The sequence below is a fragment of the Ascaphus truei genome, chromosome 3 (genome assembly GCF_040206685.1).
Source record: "Ascaphus truei isolate aAscTru1 chromosome 3, aAscTru1.hap1, whole genome shotgun sequence".
In the NCBI taxonomy this organism is placed as follows: domain Eukaryota; kingdom Metazoa; phylum Chordata; class Amphibia; order Anura; family Ascaphidae; genus Ascaphus; species Ascaphus truei.
In genome coordinates this window covers 412479613-412492555 of record NC_134485.1, presented here as the reverse complement: position 1 = coordinate 412492555, position 12943 = coordinate 412479613, and the positions used below count along the sequence as shown (strand labels likewise).

General features: G+C 45.7%; 1 protein-coding gene across 2 annotated transcripts in view; it reads left to right on the top strand.

Annotated features, from left to right (window-relative positions):
- The window catches only part of MYO7A (myosin VIIA), a 217133-nt gene that overhangs the window by 18376 nt on the left and 185814 nt on the right, over nt 1-12943 (top strand). The gene's annotated exons all lie outside the window — the stretch shown is intronic.

Sequence of the window (12943 nt, the reverse complement as noted above, 5' to 3'; positions counted from 1 at the left end):
TCAAAAGATACAGACATTTTTGCACAAATTATAAAACACTCCATACGCTCTGTAACTTGTCCATATCTGTCTGAAATGACAAGACGCAAACACCATTCACACATCCGACATGCACAGGGGGGGAAAGACACACTGGGGAAGAGGGGTATGGGGGGTGGGGGGTCACTGTGGATCTTCAATCCAACATCATGCTAGGCACATCTCTACACTTCTCCCTCTTTCTTTTGGTTCTAGTGCCGGAGACCTCTGCAGCCTCTTATGCCTTTGCAGGCTTTGACGTATAGAAATTTTCCCTTAGCTAGGCCCGTCTCTATACACCCTCCCCCCCGAGTGCCGTCTGTCACAGGAGAACTCACTTATTCCTATCATAGCCAAATAGAGGCATTGCTCGCCCCTGGGATGTCTGTTTGTGCTAACCACGGCAACCAGAACTTTTGGAAATTTGAGCCAGTGTCGTTGACCAGACTCGTCAGCTTCTCCATCTGGCAGGCAAACCAAATTCTGTTCCGAATCTTTTCAATTGTTGGAATCATGCTCTGTTTCCACAATGCTGCGGTCTCACACCTCATTGCCGTTGCAAAGTGAACGATCATTTTGTTTCCTGCCCTTGACAGACCCTCCAGTGGCTTATTTAGCAGAAACAGCCAGGGATCCCGGGGAATTTCGAGGCCCAAGATCCTCTCTAGCCAATCCCGAATCTGTTCCCATATTGGGACCAAACGAGGGCAGGACCACAGCATGTGCAACAAGTCTCCTGGCTCTCCACATTGTCTAGGACACAAGGGGGAGTAACCTGGTACAAATTTAGAGAAAACAATACAGACCGGCGCCTCAAATGTCCAAAAGGAAAATAAGTCCAAAGATGTGCTGCAGTGTCCAGTACAGGGGATCCAGTTGTTAGACAGCAGGCTCCACAGCAGCAACCGTGGTATATAATGCAGGGAAGATAAAGGGAGAAATCATAGCGTGACACTGCATATCTGAAACATGTAACACACACACAAGACATACACCACTAACAACACTGACAGAAAGGCTGACAATATAACAGAGATTTATTAGAACAATATACTAAAAATGGCAGTGAACTATGGAGCAGGTCTAGGATCCGGTGTGTAAAAACCGGAATCCTACTTACAACAATCCAGAGTTTTCAGGCAGTGATAGCAAGAGATGCAGTCCGGTATCAGCTGATCCTAGGCGCGTGGTGCTTCTATAATGGCCGCCGGCGCCTCCTCTGATAACTATCAGGCCGGGCGTCTGCAGGCCAACCCTCGCGAGATTTTCCGTCCGGAATGACGTCACTCGCTAGGTGGAGCTATTCGCCGCTTGCCGCTTGCCACACGTCTCCACTGGCGTCTGAACTAGGGATTAATGCAGGGGTCCGCTCCTTGTGGTGTTCACTAACCAAATGATTCTCCATGAACACCACAAGGAGCGGACCCCTGCATTAATCCCTAGTTCCAGACGTGCACCTTGAGAAAGAGCCACGAGCTCAAAACGCGTTGGTGGGGGCCTGAGGGCTCCGTTTTTTGTATTTTTGCACTGATCCATTAAACAAAACATTTTTATCTGGGTCCCACTCTCCTTAGTAGTTTATTTGTTAACAGCTGTGCTCCATCTCTCCTTCCTTTGGATGTCCGGTCATTGTGGAGTAACGGCAGCACGCACCAACGGAGGAAATTCCACTAAAGACCCTACAAATGTGAGTTACTCCAACCTGTTTACCTGTATGTACCTATACTTACCCAACGGATGTTTATGTCTGGTCACTAGCCAGTGAAGGTCCCACATCATTTCAGTGGGATTTTTTCCAGCTATTCGGTGTCTAGTGGAAGTGGTTTTATTGCAGGGTTGGAGTATTTTGGTCTGGACTGTCTGGGACCTCCAGGGACACTATATAATGTGTTTATATCCTTTGGCTATTTAGCCAGTGGCTCATGTTGGAGCACCATACAGCTTTTTGTGACGTGTTGGGAATGTCCTTATCTGACTGAAGTTGTGTAAATGTTTCGATTGTGTCCCTGGCCTCCAGATCCTTCAATCTCCTATACCCTCCCGGCCTCCAACATGTAAGCTTTGATTTATTAAACATGTGTGCTCTGTCTAGCGTTTGTACGATCCCTGGTAGTCCGATTAACCCTGATGTAAAAATGTTCTTATTTCTCTGTCTTTGATTAACACAACACCACAATACTCAGCATTCGGGTTTCCTCAAATAAAAAAAGGTTTATTTTGAAGATTACAAACGACACACAGAACCCCAGCAAGCTCATTTTAGGAACCCTTGAGCCCCCACAAAATATATATGTATATAAAAGTGTCAAAAAGGAGAGCTATTGAGCGTGGCATATGTATACAACAAGCGACAGAGAAGCCCAATGCTACATCCAATATGACAAAAATACACAGTAAAATACTTATATCTTTCTCCCTCCTAATAGAGGTAAATGAGAATTTTAATCCTAATAGAGGTATATAAGTATTTTATCTGGTAGTGTTAGGACCTGTGAGCAGGGTCTGCCTTGTCGTGGCTCACAGGCTTACAATGCTTTGGCCAAATGGTTAAACTAAATGACCCTTTTTCAAGAGAATATATAAGTATTTTACTGTGTATTTTTGTCATATTGGATGTAGCATTGGGCTTCTCTGTCGCTTGTTATTTTGAAGATAAATACTCGCATGCAAAAATAGTACAAAATGACGGGAACGTTCCAAATAAGTTATAATATCCTTAAAGATAGTTGCATAGTTTTCTGTTTGAGTGGAATCCTTGTATTTGATCTTAACATCATGATAAAACTTCTCTCCATCATCTCCTGGTGTTAACCCATCTATCTCACATCATTCTGGTGTAATCCCTCTATTCTTCTCGCCACCACTAATTACCCTGCTAGATATTTATTACAATAATATCCCTTAGTCAGCTCTTGGTATCTAATTCTATTACTAGATAAGATCCTTCAGCCAAACTGATGTAATCTGATAAGGAACTGCCCATGCCTCCATACAGAGAATAACCTAATAGGGTATGTCTTCTGGAAAAATCCAACCTAATGCCATAGCCTCTTCCGGTTGCATGAGCTCTAACCACAGTTGTCTATAGTCAAGCTTGTATGCACACAAGCATGTGGACACTGCAGACCTTGCCGGTTTTGTATCTTTCTATACTTTGAGGTGTATCTGCATTCAATATACAATTGTAGCAGTTCCATTCCTCTATTGTAGCTCTTAGTCATTGAGCTACATTTACCTAAGTTACAACAATTGATACTACTGGCTGCTGAGGCATTTTCTATACAGCATTTTAATTACTGGCCCCTTACTCTATCACATTAGGCTGTTAATTTACAGTATGAGATTTTGATTATTTGTCATATATCTCCCATATGCATAATCAACATAGCTGGTACAGCAATGTAATTCTGATTACAGTCACAGTTCATGCTGTTTGATCTAATTTTAAACCCATTTATTTTATATTCATTGATGGAAATAAAGAATATTTTTAATATTACCACAACACTTCTGCTGTGATTGAGTGCTCACCTACTGTACTAGGTTTCTTTTCTCTTTGTGTATGCAATCTACCCTACCTAGTGAGCACCTCACACTGACATTTTTCAGCTGTGCAGGGGCTACCCTCTTTTATGTGAAGATAAATACTCGCATGCAAAAATAGTACTAAATGACGGGAACGTTCCAAATAAGTCATAATATCCTTAAAGATAGTTGCATAGTTTTCTGTTTGAGTGGAATCTTAACATCATGATAAAACTTCTCTCCTTCATCTCCTGGTGTTAACCCATCTATCTCACATCATTCTGGTGTAATCCCTCTATTCTTCTCGCTACCACTAATTACCCTGCTAGATATTTATTACAATAATATCCCTTAGTCAGCTCTTGGTATCTAATTCTATTACTAGATAAGGTCCTTCAGCCAAACTGATGTAATCTGATGTAATCTGATAAGGAACTGCCCATGCCTCCATACAGAGAATAACCTAATAGGGTATGTCTTCTGGAAAAATCCAACCTAATGCCATAGCCTCTTCCGGTTGCATGAGCTCTAACCACAGTTGTCTATAGTCACTCAAATGCCACCCACACAGGTCATCTCTACAGAGAACTCAGCACAGCTGCACTCTCAATATATCATCCCAATGTAACTGAATCTATCAGAAAATACCAATTTCAATATTATTAGCCGTGTGGGAGCCACGAGGGACCACATCCTAACAGAGGGCTGAATCTGTATGGTGAAAATGTGTATGTTACCCTCACAATGAGTGGGATTTGATAGGTATGCTTAAGGTAAAACTAGCTTTTTAGTCAAATCACTTGTTTATTAATGACCTTGAGGTTGGCATCGAGAGCAAAGTCTCCATCTTTGCAGATGATACTAAATTGTGTAAGGTAGTAGAATCAGAGCAGGATGTAATTTCTCTCCAGAAGGACTTGGAGAGACTAGAAACTTGGGCAGGTAAATGTCAGATGAGGTTTACAGATACATGTAAGGTTATGCATCTTGGAAGCAAGAATAAACAGGCGACTTACAAATTAAATGGGGATAAATTGGGGGAATCCTTGATGGAGAAGGATTTAGGCGTGCTTGTAGACAGCAGGCTTAGCAATAGTGCCCAATGTCATGCAGTAGCTGCAAAGACAAACAAGACCTTATCTTGCATTAAATGGGCAATGGATGGAGGGGAAGTAAACATAATTATGCCCCTTTACAAAGCATTAGTAAGACCACACCTTGAATATGGAGTACAATTTTGGCCACCACTCCTTAGAAAAGACATTATTGAACTAGAGAGAGTGCAGAGAAGAGCCACCACATTAATAAATGGGATGGACAATCTAATTTATGAGAAGCTAGCTAAATTAGATTTATTTACATTAGAAAAGAGGCGTCTAAGAAGGGATATGATAACTATATACAAATATATTCGGGGACAATAAAAGGAGCTTTCATCCCAAGGGCAGTACAAAGGACTCAGGGGTATCCCTTAAGGTTGGAGGAAAGGAGATTTCACCAGCAACAAAGGAAAGGGTTCTTTACAGTAAGGGCAGTTAAAATGTGGAATTCATTACCCATGGAGATTGTGATGGCAGATACAAAAGATTTGTTAAAAAAAAAAACATTGGACATCTTTTTAGAAAGGAAAGGTATACAGGGATATACCAAATAAGTAAACATGGGGAGGATGTTGATCCAGGGAGTAATCCGATTACCAATTCAAGGAGTCAGGAAGGAATTTATTTTTCCCCTTATGAGATATCATTGGATGATATGACACTGGAGTTTTTTGTTTGCCTTCCTCTGGATCACTAAGTAAGTATAGATATAGGATAAAGTATCTGTGGTATAAATTTAACATAGGTTGAACTTGATGGGCGTATGTCTTTTTTCAACCTCATTTACTATGTAACAATGTAACTACTGTATCTAAATCAGTGCCGGCTACAAGTAAGATGTTTGTTTATTTATTTTTTATTTATAAAATGTTTACCAGGAAGTATTACATTGAGAGTTACCATTCGTTTTAAAGTATGTCCTGGGCATAGAGTTATGATGACAAATAATACATAGTTACAGTAGAGGCAACGTTTATTCGAACATTTGCCGTAAACTAGTCGGGTTACATTCTGGGTATGTGCTGGGTATGTTCTGGGCTAGTTTGAGGCACGTTTAAGGCATTTCTGCATTGACTAACGACCCATAGGATTAACACAGCAGGGATCCCTGGCAGTCCAATTCAGTTTGAATGGGACTGCCAGGGACCCCCGCTGTTAATCTGATAGGCCATTAATCAATGCAGAAATGCTGGGGCTAGTTTAAGGAAAGTTTAAGGCATGTACCCAGCATGTACCTGGGTGTTTCCTGGGTATTTTGGGGAATTGCCACTGGTTTTTGTTCGAATAAGAGTTGCCTCTACTGTACATAAGTGAAGAGGGTATACATTATATACAAGACATTGCATGCACAGTTAGAGATAATATATATTATGGGCGTATGTAACTGTTACAGACCAGATTAAAATGTGACACTGCTTTAGTTTTGAAAGAACTTAGACTGGTGGTGGATGTGAGTCTCCGGTAGATTGTTCAAGTTTTGGGGGGCTCGGTAAGAGAAGGAGGAGCGGCCGGATCCTTTGATGAACTTTGGGACCATGAACAGTCTTTTGGAGTCAGATCTCAGATGATAAGTGCTGAATGTGGTAGGAGGTGAGGAGTAGGGGTAGGGATTTAGCTTTCCAATACCACATATATATCACACATGGGCCCTATTCATTAAACTGAGAAACTGTTTCCCCACCGATTCCCATCTTGCCGTATTCAATAAAGCCCTTATTTCATGTCGAAACCGCATGGAGACGGCTTTTTAAAATGACATTTTCCACCATTTTGTTCCAGCTATGCAATTTCATGCAATATGCAAATGGAAAGGAAACCTGCACAAGTTATTCATCAAGCTGCGAGATTACATATCACCCAGAAAGTGGAAATGTAACTTCCTTCGGTAGGTGAAATAGTGTGAGATCACGCAGTACATAGAGAAGGCCACTTACCTACATTCCTCTCCTGTGCGTCCATGCTGTTAGTGAGGTCTCAGATCTCTCTCTAGGGGTTAATCAGTAAGCAGAGATAGTGCTGATCAGGGCACTGTCACTGGAGGTGCCGATCAGGGCACAGTCACATGGAAACTCCCATTTAGTCAGTTTAATGAATACAGGTGGTCCTCGGTATCCGACATCCCTCTTTCCGTTGGATGCCTTATCCGACACCGACGCCGTCGTCCGACACCACAGCCTGCTGGACGCATTATCCGACGTTGGACCCGCTTATCCGATGGTCACTGCCGCAGAATAACATTGACCCGCAATCCGACGGCGGTTTGCGGGACACATTCCGACGGATAAGCAAAGACCGCCTGTACCTGTCTCTATCCCTGTTTCTGACTTGTCACTTTCTAGACAGTATTCGCATCCAATAGTGTAAAACATTTTTCTAATATAGATAATTCTTCACAAATATGGAGAAAACACCAGAATTTTATCGTGTCACATTACATGATCTTTTTGGGCTGCTTTTTGCATTACCAATATCCCAGTTAAACCAACAGTTTCCCCCAAATGGATATTGGTCCACCCAAGATTGAACACTTCAAATATATGATGGTCATTGGTCCATCCACATGCTAGAATGGTCAACAGTTTTATACACTTGCCCTCCGTTGACTTTAAGTGCATTATTATTGGCATTGCCAATCCTGAAGTCCCCAAGCTTACAGTATGTTTTCTTGTGGTTATAGTGCAAGCATGTTTCTGGATGCGGGTGATGAAATGTCAATTTCCTGGACAAACAATGTCAAGTGCCAAGTGCGCAGTAAAGTAAATACATTAAAAGATCTTTGTTGGGTACTTCAGGTTTATGACGGGGCACCAGTTTATTTTAATCCCGGCAGTGATTGAGGGGATAGCACGCAGGCAATGCATTGTGGGGAGATTAAGGAATCTCGATGCATTGCATCTTTAAACTATTTGTATATTGTTTTTTAAAGTTTGCCTTAAAGCATCAATGCTTTCTAACTTTTTTTTTTGTCTTGTTTGTATCTGAACCAGGGCTGAATCTTACAGGTTTTGGGAACCCATGGTACGACCATTCGACTGTATTTGGTATTTTATTTATTTATTTATTTTTATTATCCTTTTGGGTACTTTAGTATTAGGTGATACCTTTTTTTATTTAGACTAATAATAGATATTATAAGACAAGCTTTCGAGAATTCGCCTCTCTTCCTCAGGTCAGCAGGGGTGAAAGTTGTGACCGTAGGGGTAAATATGGCTGCTGTTAATAAAGGTTAAGTCTGCCATTACCCCTACCTGTCAGTAATACATTGATAGTGTAGTATATGTTATGTATATATGTATGTCTTTGCTTGGTTACAGCACCTCAGGAATCAGGGGTTAATACAGTATGTTTGCAGGAGAATTGTTGCAACTTGGCCTGTGACCTTTCTCTGTATCCTTGTTATGTTGCAGTTCTATCCACCAATCAGTGCCTGGGCATGTAGGCAGTACTTGACCCTGAGTTTTGCAATATTATGTTTTAACTGTATAAAAAGGTGGGGATGGAGACCCCTAGCAGACAGAGCCTGCAGAGAGTTACAAAGGTGTTGCTGTGACATGGAGAAACTGCAGTGTCCAATCCAGTGCTGGTATCAGGTCTGAAAACCAGTCCCTGTAGGCACTGGGCAAGAATTGAGAACAGGGGAAATCTCTGCAAGGAGGTCCCCCTTGTACTCATCTCCCCCCCTTGTTGGCAACCTTGCCAGCAGTGATAATAATATAGTATCTCCTGAAGCGAACATTCAAGGTGATGATAAATCAACCTGAAGTTACTGTAACTCATTGGAGATAAACTGAATGAATACTGGAGTAAAGACAAACGCTTCAGATAACCATATGTAAAATAAATCTTACCCATTCCTGAGCCTCCACGAGTCTGTTGTGGCGTGTCCAGCCGCAGATGTAGAAATCCGGTAGCAAAAGAAGAAAAAAGCGCACTGCTAGGGAGCCAGGTGGTTAAAAAAGTATAAGTGTGGGATAATGGTCAGTGCAGAATGTGGATCTCCAGATAAGATATAAAAACAATACAGACTGAATCAATGGCTTATAACAGGGAATATTCCCAAAACAAATATAGCAGTAGGGGGTGGCACTAGATAAATATGAAATTGCTACTCACACGGCCATGTGTGAGCCCCATTATCCCACACTTATACTGCTTCAAGAAGATCTTGGGATGATCTTCTCTCGGTCAAGCTGCAAATACTTCTAAAGGGCCAGTATTACAATAGTTTTTTTGGCTAAATTCTTGTATTACTTCTGTATTGGTGGTTATATTTATTTACACACCCAAATTTCAGGGAGCGCCCCAGTTACTTTGTTTTGGTTAAAAAAGTATATACATTTATTCAACAAATGAACATCACCCACGGGGGTTGTGCAACCTACTACGCGTTTCGGACGTAATGTCCTTTAACAAGTCAACTGCTTGTTAAAAGACATTACATCCGAAACGCGTAGGAGGTTGCACAACACCCTTGGGTGATGTTCATTTGTTGAATACATTTATATACTTTTTTACCCACCTGCCTCCCTGGCAGCGCGCTGCTTTTATCTACTTTTGCTACCGGGTTCCTATAGCAGGAAAATAAATTGTAGTTCCTCTCCAGTTCAGCGGAATTCCGGGATCGTGACCATGTCATAGTCTCTGTAGCGATCATGTAGTCGCGGCCAACACCTCATTACACTAATGGAAGTGAAGTCAGTGCCCCTGTGAACACAAAAATAGCATGATGGACCCGGGATGGCACATGGGCCACTAGCGTGACAGCACCCGTGTCGTACTGGGTACGGCATAAGGGCAGCAAAAGGGTTAATTTATTCTGTACCTTTATTAATTCCACTACATGGCATATTTGGCATGCTCTCTTACATCTTTATTTTGCTTTATTAGAGGTATTTAAAGTTTGGATGCCCTTTGCTCATGCTTTCATGACAGATCCCAGAGGGCGAAACAGTAACAGACTATTGACTGTTTATTAAACTTGATTCACTTTTCAGTAGTACAAATTTCAACATTACTTTAATCTTCCAGAGCGTATAATTCTCCTCTACATTCATTTTGAAAGCATGCTTACATCTTATGATATAATGTAAATCCACTGGGTGAGTTAGTAGAGCAACTGCATGGTCGAGGTGTTCAAGCATAAAAAAATGTACCCTGTTTAACACTGATCCCTCAAAACAATTAATATGATGTGGAATCCAGTCCCCATTATGCAATCATATGGCAGTGGGAACAACAATTACTGACTTATGTAAGGATGGCAATTTTCTTGATATTGGTGAGAAATGCATGGGAGAGATTAGTGCTTAACAATGAACGCTCGAAAACCAATGGTTAATGAGTTGGTGTTACCAAGGATTATCTCCCCATGGGACTGGAGAACACTACGGCCTCTCATGGGATTTGATTCAGAATGTCACGAATGGAACGCAGCGTAACCTGAAAAAAGAATGATATAGAACAAGAAATGGGGGGGAGTAGGGGGGTAACCCAGCACTCCCATGAGAAAAATCAAGCAATTGACAAACTTTGAGTAACAGCAAATGGAGTGGGAGAACACAGGGTGGGGGAAGGGAAAGGAATAAGGAAAAGACCAGGGAAAAGGGGAGGGATCAAGATAAATAAGAGGGGCAACGTTTCGGGGCGGAGTGCCCCTTCTTCTGGCTCGTTCCCCAAGATCACAGTGATCAAGGGTACTTCCCTTAAGTCCTATATGGACGGTAACTCCCAACACACTGAACAACTAAAAACAAAATACACAATATGACAACCTATAAAATAATCTAGTGATCACTAGTAAATGTATGCCCAAACGAGGCTTGTGGCAATTAGACCAACCAACTGTAGATTATATCTTAAGGATAACCGGTAACTAGCAGAGCTAATCTCAAGCAAAAATAATAATAACAACATGTTCTTGTACAGTGCTGCTAGTTTTTATGTAGCGCTTTAAAGAGACATTTTAGCAGACATCCCTGCCCCGTAGAGTTTACAATCTATGTTTTTGGTGCCTGAGGCACAGGGAGATAAAGTGATTTGCCAAAGGTCACAAGGAGCCGACACCGGGAATTGAACCAGGCTCCCCTGCTTCACACTCACTGCCAGCGTCAGTGTCGTTACTCACTGAGACCCGCTCCTTCTCCTATATAAGCAAATATTGCAGGGGTTAATAACAAAACTGCTACAGACTAAGCAAGCCAATAATATCACAGGATCAGAGTCAGATATGCATGACGTCATGATGGTTCCAGGAAGCAATGCCCAATACTCATGGCGGGCTTTTCCGGTAACAGTCGTGGCGGATTGGAGTGGCTGGAGGGGGGTGGGTGGTTGTTGTGTGGGGGGTTTGGACACTATTTAAGGGTCCCCTGTCATTTAATTTGCCCCCTGATGAAGGTGCTTAGCACCGAAACGTTGGATCTTTGACTGTGTTCAGTCATTAAATGACTCGTTTGCATTAATTTGATTGCATCGTGTTGTGGTGTGCACGGCTCCTTCCATGCTTACTTTATTTATATACAGTAGCGCCATTAATATACATAGCGGTTCACAGCAGTAGTACACGTGGCAATCCTATAAATAACAAATACAGTAATACAAATAACAGAACATGGGAATAAGTGCTTCAGGCATAAATATTAACACTTAAGAAGAGGAGTCCCTGCTCTGAGGAGCTTGCAATCTAATTGGTAGGTAGGAAGAACGTACAAAGACAGTAGGAGGGCGTTCTGATAAGTGCGCCTGCATGGGGCTAAGCTTTATGTATCACTAGCTGAGAGACCCGGCGTTGTAAAGGGGAGCGGAGGGGGGGGAAAGGGGAGCGGAGGGGGGGGAAAGGGGAGCGGAGGGGGGGGGAAAGGGGAGCGGAGGGGGGGGAAAGGGGAGCGGAGGGGGGGGAAAGGGGAGCGGAGGGGGGGGGAAAGGGGAGCGGAGGGGGGGGGAAAGGGGAGCGGAGGGGGGGGAAAAGGGGATAGGAGGGGGGGGAAAAGGGGATAGGAGGGGGGGGGAAAGGGGATAGGAGGGGGTGGGGGAAAAGGGGAGAGGAGGGGGGTGTCGGGAAAGGGGAGCGGAGGGTGGGGGAAAGGGGAGCGGAGGGGGGGGGGGAAAGGGGAGCGGAGGGGGGGGGGAAAGGGGAGCGGAGGGGGGGGGGAAAGGGGAGCGGAGGTGGGGAAAAGGGGGAGCGGAGGGGGGGAAAAGGGGGAGCGGAGGGGGGGGGGAAAGGGGAGCGGAGGGTGGGGAAAGGGGAGCGGAGGGGGGGGGGAGAGCGGAGGGGAGGGGAAAGGGGAGCGGAGGGGAGGGGAAAGGGGAGCGGAGGGGGGGGAAAGGGGAGCGGAGGGCGGGGGAAAGGGGAGCGGAGGGCGGGGGGAAAGGGGAGCGGAGGGCGGGGGGAAAGGGGAGCGGAGGGTGGGGGGAAAGGGGAGCGGAGGGCGGGGGGAAAGGGGAGCGGAGGGCGGGGGGAAAGGGGAGCGGAGGGCGGGGGGAAAGGGGAGCGGAGGGCGGGGGGAAAGGGGAGCGGAGGGCGGGGGGAAAGGGGAGCGGAGGGCGGGGGGAAAGGGGAGCGGAGGGGGGGGGGAAAGGGGAGCGGAGGGGGGGGGGAAAGGGGAGCGGAGGGGGGGGGAAAGGGGAGCGGAGGGGGGGGGGAAAGGGGAGCGGAGGGGGGGGGGAAAGGGGAGCGGAGGGGGGGGGGAAAGGGGAGCGGAGGGGGGGGGGAAAGGGGAGCGGAGGGCGGGGGGGAAAGGGGAGCGGAGGGCGGGGGGAAAAGGGGAGCGGAGGGCGGGGGGAAAAGGGGAGCGGAGGGCGGGGGGAAAAGGGGAGCGGAGGGCGGGGGGAAAAGGGGAGCGGAGGGCGGGGGGAAAAGGGGAGCGGAGGGCGGGGGGAAGAAAGGGGAGGGCGGGGGGAAGAAAGGGGAGTGGGAGGGGGAGAAAGGGGAGGGGGGGGGGAGAAAGGGGAGTGGGGGGGGAGAAAGGGGAGTGGGGGGGGGGAGAAAGGGGAGTGGGGGGGGGGAGAAAGGGGAGTGGGGGGGGGAGAAAGGGGAGTGGGGAGTGGGAGAAAGGGGAGTGGGGAGTGGGGAAAGGGGAGGGGGGGGGAAAGGGGAGTGGGGGGGAGAAAGGGGAGTGGGGGGGGGGAGAAAGGGGAGTGGGGGGGGAGAAAGGGGAGTGGGGGGGGGGAGAAAGGGGAGTGGGGGGGGGGAGAAAGGGGAGTGGGGGGGGGGGAGAAAGGGGAGTGGGGGGGGGGAGAAAGGGGAGTGGGGGGGGGGAGAAAGGGGAGTGGGGGGGGGAGAAAGGGGAGTGGGGGGGGGG